At 39.5% G+C, this 12,630-nt stretch overlaps 1 protein-coding gene across 2 annotated transcripts in view; it reads right to left on the bottom strand.

The window, feature by feature from the left end:
• Positions 1–12,630, bottom strand: part of LOC115195884 (serine/threonine-protein phosphatase 2A 56 kDa regulatory subunit alpha isoform) — a 128,374-nt gene that overhangs the window by 77,081 nt on the left and 38,663 nt on the right. The window lies entirely within an intron of this gene.

Raw genomic sequence — 12,630 nt, 5'->3', positions numbered from 1 at the left:
CCATTCTCCCCCGTCTTTCTCTTTTCCTGCATAGCGGGGATCCTTATCCTGTGCTGCTGCTCACACCTCACATTCCTCCTCTGTGAGCAATGGTAAGAGTCTGCTGCAAGTTATAGTTAAGGGCCTGTCTGGGCTTCTTCTCTTAGGGGAGGGGAGCTTTGGATTCCAGCCTTTATGTGGTGGGTGGGGTAACTGCTGCTGCCTGGTGGTTTTGATCCTTACGTTGTCAACAGCACCTTGTAAGGGTTAGATGAAGGAGTGCATTCCCTGGCCAACACACTGGGGAAACAAGAGTTAATCGAATCCAAAACCCAGCCCCCCTGAGCACCTCTGGCATAGTGTGATCTAGGTGCACTTAGAGAGAACTAGAGTACCCTACTCCTTGGCTTCTCCTTGTGCATCTCTAGGTGTGTTCGTCTTACTTCCTCTAGCTGCACCGTCCCACCTTGACATGGCCAACAGAGAGACTACACAGTAAAACATTGAAACAATTTGTTTTCCTATTCTTCTCTCCCTTAGATTTTTCCCTCACTAGAGCCAGGATTGTTTTTGACCAGCCTATACAGTAGCTATGCTAGCTAATCATCATCATCATCATCATCATTACCACTGTGCCTGGAGCAATCTGCACATCTTACCTTGACAAGGCAAACAGAGAAACTCTCCAGTTAAACATTAAAACATGGTTTGTTTTAATTTCTCACTCCCTGTGATTTGTCTTAATTATTCAGAATGTTTCATGACCAGACAATGAAAACTTTAGACCCTATAAAGTAGTTACAGTAGCTAGGCTAGCTAGTTATCGTCATAACTACTGTGCCTTAGCAAATAAATCCTATCAAAGTAAATCTACACTAAATCAATTGTTCCAAGAGAACAGTGTACATTTTCACTGTAAGCTGTCTGAAGGAGACGCAGATTGACAACTGGAAGGAGTCGTATCTAGCCTTCTGGAAGCAGCAGAGATGGCTGGGCCTGGGACATGGAGATACATCTCCCCATTAGAAGCTATTTTTGCCCTCTTGAAAAACTAAAAAGATATTGTTGCACACGTTCCTAGGGGGGCTTTACAAGAGAGAAAGGAAAGGAACTATTCCAACTGGCAGCAGCATGACTAGGCTTATCACAGACAGCTAGGGTTGAGAACGCTGGCATTTTGTCTTGGGGGTCCGGGTCCCGGATAATTTTTATGTAGGACTGAGAAGCTCAGATCTAGTGACTTTTCAAAAGGACATGCTATTCCAAAATGAATAAAAACAATTATCTAAAATATTATTTCCACCTCCAGAAACGAGCACAATAACATATTGGTAAAATGATTTGTAACAATTATTTTAAACTACTGGACCATGCACATAGCCTAAGCATGGTCCATATTATCAGGTATGCTATTAGCAATAAGCATTATCACCTGTACCCCAACTGACGCAGCATAGTGGCTTTCCATAAATAGGCTGAAGTATGGAGTTGCCTATCTGCATTACCCCTATTGGGCTAATCATTAGCTAGATCCCAAATGTGATCTTGTAGCTCTTTACACTCGAACCCATATACGGGTTCAAAAAAGCAGATTGACACACTGATAAGTGGCTAAATTGGAACGCTGTGGCTGTACAGTAACATGCTATACATGACATCAGAGCTCAAGGTCTCCGCTTCATAGTGCAGTATTGGTTTTGTCTGACAATGGTTCTGAACTTGAACCCCGCTCGCGACTAGAAGTTTGCCCCATCCCCTCCCGCAAATTGGGCAACTTTTGCAAATGTTTTGTGAGGGAAATGCGGTAAATAAAGAGGACTTAATGTATTTTGAAAGATGAGACGTTGAGTATTACAACAAATAAGGATGCACGATATATCGGTGAACATATCGGAATCGGCTGATATCAGCTAAAAATTGCAACATCGGTATCGGGCCGATGTCTAGTTTAACGCCGATGTGCATGCCTATATAACGTAGGTACATGCTGTAATGACGCCACGCAAAGTTTTGCGCTACACGTACAACACAGCATTCCTAACCTAGCTCACAATGTCTGCTGTGTGGATCTAGCAGTCAACAAGTCCAGCAGTCATTTGAAAGAGTAAGAAAATTTCAGCGAGACAACTCAAAGGCGAAATCCATTAACTTCCCTGGGCTAGCGTCCCACCCTAGTCAACAGCCAGTGGAATCACGTGGCGCGAAATACCTCAAAAATGCTATAACTTGAATTTCTCAAACGTATGACTATTTTACACCCTTTTAAAGACAAGACTCTCGTTAATCTAACCACATTGTCCGCTTTCAAAAAGGCTTTACAGCGAAAGCAAAACATTAGATTATGTCAGGAGAGTACCCTGCCAAAAATAATCACACAGCCATTTTCAAAGCAAGCATATATGTCACAAAAACCCAAACCACAGCTAAATGCAGCACTAACCTTTGATGATCTTCATCAGATGACACTCCTAGGACATTATGTTATACAATACATGCATGTTTTGTTCAATCAAGTTCATATTTATATCAAAAAACAGCTTTTTACATTACCATGTGATGTTCAGAACTAGCATACCCACCGAAAACTTCCGGTGAATTTACTAAGTTACTCATGATAAACGTTCACAAAATACATAATTATTTAAAGAATTATAGATACAGAACTCCTTTATGCAATTGCGGTGTCAGATTTTAAAATAGCTTTTCGGCGAAAGCACATTTTGCAATATTCTGAGTACATAGCCCGGCCATCACGGCTAGCTATTTTGACACCCACCAAGTTTGGGACAAACGAAACTCAGAATTACTATTAGAAAAATTGGATTACCCTTGCTGTTCTTCGTCAGAATGCACTCCCAGGACTTCTACTTCAACAACAAATGCTGTTTTGGTTCCAAATAATCCATAGTTATATTCAAATAGCTCTGTTTTGTTCGTGCGTTCAGGTCACTATCCGAAGCATTGTGACAAAAAATGTCAAAATATTCCATTACCGTACTTAGAAGCATGTTTAAAATCAATTTTTATGCTATTTTTCTCATAAAATAGCGATAATATTCCAACCAGGCAACGTTGTATTCATTCAAAGGCTGAATGAAAAAAAATGGAGAATTCTCATGAACGCGCATCTCCAGTGTCACTGTCCCCAGGCTGACCACTCACAAATTCTCCTGCCGTTCTTTGCCCAGAGACAGCAGACACCCCATTACACTTTCTGGCGGCTTTAGAGAGCCAATGGAAGCCTTAGAAAGTGTCACGTTACAGTACAGATGCTGTATTTTCGATAGAGATGCAACAGAAGGACAACAAATTGTCAGACAGGGCACTTCCTGTATGGAATCTTCTCAGGTTTTGGCCTGCCATATGAGTTCTGTTATACTCACAGACACCATTCAAACAGTTTTAGAAACTTTAGAGTGTTTTCTATCCAAATATACTATGCATATTATATGCATATTCTAGTTTCTGGGCAGGAGTAGTAACCAGATTAAATCGGGTACGTTTTTTATCCGGCCGTGCAAATACTGCCCCCTAGCCCCAACAGGTTAAAGCCAAAACAATTTAATTCATTGCCCTTGACAATCAACTGTTCTCTGTCGTGGCTGATGTTGGCTTTCGCCGACAGGACGAGCACCGGTACACACTACCAAGTGCTCTATTTTTCAGATGTTGCCCTACCGGAGTAACCCAGTAATAGCGCACTGCTATTAGCTTCACGACATACATACCATGGAACGCCGTTTGGGCCTTTTTCATGTCAAAAAAGATACAGCAGCACTGTCAAAGCTGTACCAAAAATGTCTGCAAACAAGCAAACACCGGCCACAAACGATGTGTTTACAATACCGCGTCGCTAATAAGGCATCATTTGTTCGACCGCAACTTCTGGGGTAGCTTGCTTTAGCGTGGTACATAAGCTAGCACCAATTAAACCAGCCTGAAAATGAAGACCAGTAGAAACTGCAGTCCTTTTCATTATTCTTTGCAATGATTTAGGAATCCTTGTGAGTAAGTATTACCTACGTAGCCACTTGTTGTTCGCCTATTGAAATTGAACTTCAGTTCATGAAAATAAATAGCTAGCCAGCTACTTAACCCTGTTGCCCAATGCTAATGTTATAAGCAGCCAGCTAGCAGTCATCTGGCTAGTGAGGCTCGACCGGACCGTGTTGTGAAGCTAGCCACAATAATGATTAGGCACAATAGTGGAATTTGCAGTTTGCCTTCAAAATTAAAGTATGTCATTGACAGTGATGCAAATTAATACAAATAATATAATTATGCCATATTTTATTTTGAAGGCTAACTGCAAAGTCCACTATTGTGGCAAATCCTTATTACGGCTAGCTTCAGATAGATGGGTCCGACCACCATTAAATCAAATAAAAACTGTTTTATAAATTAGGGTTATTTTAGATGACACCTAGCTATATAGTTAGCTAGCTAACTGAAACAGATTGTTTGCATCCATAAGCTAGCTCACTTTTTTTTTATATGACCAGCACTGTAGGTGTGCGAGACAACTTTACCAGCATCATAGCATACGTATCGATGAATCGTTGTGACATGAAATACATGCGATTGATTACACTATGTGTAATAACTACGTAAAAAAATTTATGAACACGTTAAATTATTATGTGATGTGCCGTCATATTCAGGTCCTGATTGGTCAACAAGCTTTTTTGACATGTCAAATAGTGTTATCTACTGGTCATGGTTTTATTTTTTGACACGAAAAAGACCCAAACGGTGTTCCATCGAAATCCTGGTTGAGAATGAAACGACTGGTAATGTGGACATATGTAAATGCCAGCAAAATAACTTTTTGGTCAGTGTCTGTGTGTGTGTATGTGTGTGTAACCTTTATTTAACTAGGCAAGTCAGTTAAGAACAAATTCTTATTTACAATGATGGCCTATCCTGGCCAAACTCGGACGAAGCTGGGTTTTGACGAACTCCCAATCACGGCCGGATGTGATACAGCCTGGATTCGAACCAGGGACTGTGGTGATGCCTCGTGCACTGCGATGCCATGCCTTAGACCGCTGCGTCCATGTGTGTTAGCTATTTAACTGTACTAGAATGCCTAAAAGGCCGCTAAAATGTAAAAAAAATGTTAAAGGAAAATATTGGATATTGGTATAGGCCAAAAATGTCATATCGGTGCATCACTAATAATAAATACTGCTTTTGTCATACAAGCAAGCCAAACCCGTTAGTCCAAATGTGCACTTCATATTTCCATATCCCAAAACTCATGTAATATACAGTGCCAACGTTTAGGAAGACTATGCTTGATGTACAGTTACAAGATAACATCTGAAAGCACTAGCGACTATTCTATGCGCACCAAAATTACAATATGCTTCTCTGAATTGCCTTGTGAAAGTCTAAGATCATATTTTGTAACTTAGATAGCCATGTTGGCAATAGAACATGCTTTCAAATGATGCCGACCATACCAGACTGCATTTTACATTTTTGGAATGTGTAAAGAACAGCAATTGTGTGAAGGCGGGGATGCAGGGCTGCATTCCAAAGAAAATAACTACAACTCTGCTTGCTCTAGTTCTTCATCGGCACAGCTAAGAGAGCTCAAATGTAGACCTTATAGTTGAAGACTCTTCTTTGAGTCATAAAGCGGATTGAATTTACATGGGAACTGTGCCCACTTTGGAGAGGTGTGAGGCCACTTGGAGAGACCAGTTAGATTTCTTACTCAAACCCCTGTAATATTTTTGTCTTATGTTGTACCTTCCTACCCCATATTTCCTAGAAATATTATTATCATGTTACTTAATGTACACAGAGTATTTTCAGGTTTCGTTATGGATAAATGACTGCGGCGGAAACATCGCCCGACCATCTTCACAGCGGATAGACCGCCATAGGTTTTCCTTCAGGGGAAATGTCTACCTTTTTATTGTAGAGCAAAAAGGGTAGCCTTAAATTGCTTGCGGTTAAAAGTAACATATTGCCTAGAAGTTGGAATGATACTGTAATCTCGTTATCAGATTAGCAATGAGCAATAGTAATGTCACCGACACTGGCAGTTTCCCTGGTGTATTTGAGAGTGAGTGGAATAATGTCAAAGTGGAAGAAGAATCTAAAAAGAAATTTAAAAAAGATCTTGAATTTATCATAAATGAAACACTAAGTGAGCTCCAAAAGTGAAATGTTTTGTTGGTGTTTTGGCTATGTACATCAGCACTTTGGATTTGAAATGATACAATGACTATGAAGGTTCAAGTGCAAACAGTCAGCTTTAATTTGAAGTATTTTCATCCATATCGGGTGAATCGCTTAGAAATTAAAGCACATTTTGTAGATAGTCTCTCTCCCATATGCTTAGCTCCATCCCATTTATTTCATCCTGAAAAACTCCCCAGTCGTTGCCGATGTCAAACATACCCATACCATGATACAGCCACCACCATGTCTGAAAATAAAGAGGCAGTTACTCAAGTGATGTGTTGGAAAGTATATTCCTTTGAAGTGATTTTTTTGCAGTACTACTTTTAGTGCTTTGTTGCATACAATGCGTGTTTTGGAATATTTTTTATTCTGTATATTTTTGTTCTTTAAGGTCATTATTATGGAGTCAGTACAATGTTGTTGATCCATCCTCAGTTTTCTCCCATCAGTCATCGAACTCTGTAGCTGTTTAAAAATCACCAATGGTGACATCCATAACACCATGCCCAAACCAGACGCACGCAAATTGATTTTGTCCCCCCCACACCAAACGCGATCACAACACGCAGGTTGAAATATCAAAACAAACTCTGAACCAATTATATTAATTTGGGGACAGGTTGAAAAGCACTAAACATTTATGGCAATTTATCTAGCTAGCTTGAAGTTGCTAGCTAATTTGTCCTATTTAGCTTGCTTGCTGTTGCTAGCTAATTTGTCCTGGGATATAAACATCGAGTTATTTTACCTGAATTGCACAAGGTCCTCTACTCTGACAATTAATCCACACATAAAACGGTCAACCGAATAATTTATAGTCATCTCTCCTCCTTCCAAGCTTTTTCTTCTTTGGACTTTATATTGCAATTGGCATCTAAATTTCATAATAAGGTGTATTACCACAACGACCGACTGACCTCAGTTCGCTTTTCAAACACCCACGTGGGTATAACCAATGAGGAGATGGCACGTGGGTATATGCTGCTATAAACCAATGACGAGATAGGAGAGGCAGGACTTGCGAGTCACCGTCACAAATAGAACATACTTTATTTTAGCGCTTAGCAACCCAGACGCTCGTTGGCGCAGTGTGGGTAAAATTATTGAATAACGTGTGTGTAAATGTATTTTACAACGATCATGCACACGACGCGAGCAGTGTGGTCAGGATGAAAGCGTTTCCTTTCTGTCTTGCAGCTGAGTTCAGAAGGACGACAGCATCTTTGATGTGTCTGGGTGGTTTAATACATCATAATTATTAACTTGGCCATGCTTGAAGATATATTCAATGTCTGGTTTATTGTTACACATCTACCAAATCACTACCCTTCCCTGGTCTTTGTGGCTGAATCTGTGCTTTAAATTCAATACTTGACTGAGGAACCTTTCATATGTTGTATGTTTGAAGTACAGAGATGAGGTAGTCATTCAAAAATCATGTCAACCCCTATTACTTCAGAGTTCATGTAACTTCCGTGATTTGTTAAGTAACATTTTAATTCTGAACTAATTTAGGCATGCCTAAATGTCACTTTGACATTAGAGCATTTTGTGTTGCTCAATTACCAAAAATTACCAAAAACCAAAAATTACCAATTCAATCTATTTCAAATCCCACCTAACGCAACAAAATGTGAAAAAACTTTCTATAGGCACTATAATAGATGAACAGGTTAACGCCAATTAGCTGATGTTCCCATTGTGACTAATTGATTAGTGTGCACTACATGCAAAAAGCCTTTGTTTTGTAACAGACCTTTGCATAGTTTATGGCATGTAGAGATCCTATTGGCAAATCGATCTCACTCACTGTCATTTCATAACCACACACACACACACAGTAAATCAGACCTATTGAGAAAGACAAAGAGTTTGTGAAAAAGTGATACTCTAGAGAAGGCAAGAGTACACACATGGAGAGAGAATGAGTGTCTGCTTACGTACAGTAAAGTATGCGTGTGTCTCTATTTGTTTACCTCTGAAGCGAGAGGCATGTTAAACTCTGTTTTCAGTGAGCCAGGACAGGTCTGGGAGACAGTCAGAAACTGATGGTGGAGGAGCCCCAGGATTAAAGGCCTTAAGCTCTTTAGCATCTCTCAGTAATGGCAACATGACCTGGGCTCAGGATGAAGAGAGGAGTCAATCTCCACCTACACGACTACAGCTCCCACTGCAATCTAGATAATGGCCTTTTGTCATTCAGAACCCATAGCCATACACAAGATGAGAAGGTCTCAAAAAGACAGAAAAACACCCATGCAGTGAATGACAGGCTTTTTTAGTGAATTTTAATGAGAGCAAACACATTGGCCATGTCCGAATACCCACACTTACGTTGTAAATAGTAGGCATTTTGGATACGCGAAAACATAACGTCTTAAATTACCGTAATTTCCGGACTATTGAGCGCACCCACTGAATTTTAAAAAATATATATTATTTTGAACATAAATAAGCCGCACATGTCTATAAACCGCAGGTGCCTACCGGTACATTGAAACAAATTAACTTCACACAGGCTTTAACGAAACACGGCTTGTAACAAAAATAAATAGGCTTTAACGAAACACGGCTTGTAACAAAAAATAAAAAATTTGCAGTAAACAGTAGCCTACCAAGAAAGTCATTGGTCATTATCTTCCTCTTCCTGTGCACTGAAACCACTGAAGTCATCTCCTTCGGTGTCGGAGTTGAATAGCCTCAGAATCGCTTCATCCGATATTGGATCGTTTTCATTGTCGCTCTCGTCACTGTTTGACCTTAACCCGTTCGGCAATTTCATTGGTCTAATGAAAGATTCATGCCGCCAAAAAACTGAGCACGTCACAGAATGTGTTTTTTTGGGAAAAAAATTTGAAAGCAAGAAAAATTAATATATTAGCCGCGTCATTGCTTAAGCCGCGAGGTTCAAAGCGTGGGAAAAAAGTTGTGGCTTATAGTCCGGAATTTACGTTAAGTGAAATTTATAAAACGTAGTATGCTTTAAATGCCAGGACGTCATACTCATTTCGGCTTTTCATATTTGTAGAATTCACTGCACACTATTGAGGAAGAGAATTGTCTGTTCACATCCCCACGTGTTTGACAACAGCTGATAAGAATATGGGACACGCTCTACAAAAACCTAATGGCTGCAAACAAGGGCGATTGCACATTAGATGACGCCTACACAGTATGGACGAATAGTATGATGATATTTGCTGTGTACTGTATTCGATGTTAGTAAGCAGTACGTTCTAAATAGTATATAGTACAATTAGTACACAGTATGCAGATTTGGTAAGTAGGAGGCAAGACCGATGTGCGTTCTCTCCTATTGAGAAACATTGATACTAGAGCACAGCTCATAGCAACAACAAACCTGCTCCGCATTTAGAAACATTGGTCGAAAGTATTCATACTTTTTCCACATTTTGTTGTGTTACAGCCTGCAGCTCAAATAGATTAAATTGAGATTGTTTTGTCACTGGCCTGCAACACAATAGCCCATAATGTCTTGTTAATTAACAAATAAAGCTGAAAAAATAAATAAAGCTGAAATGTCATCAGTCAATAAGTACTCCTCTTTGTTATGGCAAGTCCGAATAAGTTCAGGAGTAAAAATGTTCATAAGTCACATAAGTTGCATGGACTCACTCTGTGTGCAACAATAGTGTTTAACATGATTTTTGAATGACAACCCTATATTTTTTACCCACATATACAATTATCTGTCCCTCAGGTCGAGCAGTGAATTTCAAACACAGGTTCAACCACAAAACCAGGGAGGTTTTCCAATGCCTCAAAGGGCACCGATTGGTAGATGGGTAAAACATTTTTTTTTAATTAAAAAAGCAGACACTGACTATCCCTTTGAGTATGGTGAAATTATTAATGCCACTTTGGATTGTGTATTAATACACCCAGTCACTACAAAGATACAGGGGTCCTTCCTAACTCAGTTGCTGGAAAGGAAAACCTGGTTTAGTCCGCTTTCCACAAGACACTGGGAGATAAATTCACCTTTCAGCAGGACAATAACCTAAAACAAGGCCAAATCTACACTAGAGTTGCTTACTAAGAAGACGGTGAATGTTCCTGAGTGGCCGAGGTAGTTTTGCCTGAAAATGTACTTGAACATCTATGGCAAGACCTGAAAATGGTTGTCTAGCAATGATCAACAAGCAATTTGACAGAGCTTAAAGAATTTAGAAATTAATAATGGGCAAATGTTGCACAATCCACGTGTGTTTAGCTATTAGAGACTTACTCCGAAAGACTCACAGCTGTAATTGCTGCCAAAAGGTGCTTCTATACTGAACAAAAATATAAACGCTACATGCAACAATTTCAAAGATGAATTGAAAGTCTCAGTACAATATAAGGAAATCAGTCAATTCAAATAAATTCCTTAGGCCCCAATCTATGGATTTCACATGAACGTCAATACAGATATGCATCCGTTGGTCACAGATACCTTAAAAAAAAAAAAGGTTGACGTGGACCAGAATAAGTTAGTATCTGGTGTTACCACCATTTGCCTCATGCAGCACGTCATCTCCTTTGCATAGAATCGATCAGGCTGTTGATTGTGGCCTGTGGAATGTAATCCCACTCCTCTTTAATGACTATGCGAAGTTGCTGGATATTGGCCAGGAACTAAAATATGCTGTCATACATGTCAATCCAGAGCATTCCAAACATGCTCATCGGGTGACATGTCTGGTGAGTATGGAGGCCATGGAAGAGCAGGGACATTTTCAGCTTTCAGGAATTGTGTACAGATCTTTGTGACATCGGGCCATGCATTATCATGCTTAAACATGAGGTGATGGCGGCGGATAAGTGATACGACAATGGCACTTTATGCCTGCCCATACCATAACCCCACCATGAGACACTCTGCTTACAACGTTGACATAAGCAAACAGCTCGCCCACACAACACACGTGGTCTGCAGTTGTGCAACCAGTTGGACGTATTAACAAATTCTCTAAAACGACATGAGGCAGCTTATGGTAGAGAAATTAGCACAAAATTATTTGGCAACAGCTCTAGTTGACATTCCTGCAGTCAGCATGCGAATTGCATGCTCCCTCAAAACTTGAGAGATCTGTGGCATTGTGTTGTGTGACAAAACTGCACATTTTAGTGGCCTTTTATTGTCCCCAGTACAAGGTGATCATGCTGTTTTAATCTTGATATGCCACAACTGTCAGGTCGATGGATTATCTTGGCAAAGGAGAAATGCTTTTTAACAGGGATGTAAAACAGAAATACGTTCTTGAGAAATACGTTTTTGAGCGTAAGGAAAATATCTGGGATCTTTTATTTCAGCTCATGAAACCAACACTTTTTTGTTCAGTGTACAAAGTATTGACACAGGGGTGTGAATACTTATGTAAATTATGCATTTCTGTATGTAAAAAATGTAACAATTTACTTTGTCATTATGGGGTATTGTGTGTAAATGAGAGAAACGATTTAATCCATTTTGATATCAGGCTGTAACAAAGTGTGGAATAAGTCATAGAGAACGACCGATAATCGTCTGGGCTAATATATGGGGCCGATATTTGCATTTAATTGATATTAGATAGGAGTTACTACCCAACGTAGCTAGCTAACGTTAGCTGGTTATCATTTTGAACATGCATCATTTCTCAGCAACAAGCCATCGGACTTACGGTGTAACGTTAGCCATTTACTGTTGTGCTGATCTGACCAGCTGCAATCGTATCCGTGAATTGACAGCTGATAGTCAGATTAGATTTTTGTAATAGGGAATGCCTAAATAAAAAAAGGTTAGCAATAGGTTTAGCCATCTAACAATCTTAAGCATGTTTGTGGACGAAGAAAGCTGTAGTTCAACATGTGCGTGTTGTCACTGAGTCATTCAGACAGAACGTCATTCATCATCTTTTTTCCTACCCTCACTCTCCTTGTTAGATATTATGCACATTTATGGCTTGGTAGAAAATGTCATCGCCATTGAGCTAGTTCTCATAGTAGCAGTAAACGGCACCAAGTGATATGAGTGATGAGAGAGATGTGAGGAGATGTGAAAGGGAACAGAGTGTTGTGTCTGACTATCATTAAATGTGAAGACTTATTTTATCAAATCAATTCTCTGTGTAATTATTATTACGTGATTAAACTAAATGATGTACACTTCAATTAACTAGGAAGCCGGGGCACCACGGGAAAATGTTAGTCTATTTCCCGAATTGACTCTTCAGATATTTTCGTATATTATCGATTAGTCATTCTCATTAATGTATTATTACCTCAGTCTCATATCTGAATGTCGCAAACCCTTGGATATCTGCACGAACCCTAGTTTCCATAATGAATCAGTGATATACAAATTGGCTTAATTATGTATTTACTGATTAATCAAATCACAAAATTACATAAATAATATCGTTATTTGTTACTAACAAAATGCTTTGATAAGTCCCTAGAGGGCGAAAC

The sequence above is a fragment of the Salmo trutta genome, chromosome 1, assembly GCF_901001165.1.
Source record: "Salmo trutta chromosome 1, fSalTru1.1, whole genome shotgun sequence".
NCBI classification, from domain to species: Eukaryota; Metazoa; Chordata; class Actinopteri; order Salmoniformes; family Salmonidae; genus Salmo; species Salmo trutta.
This window is presented reverse-complemented; position numbering and strand designations above follow the sequence as displayed.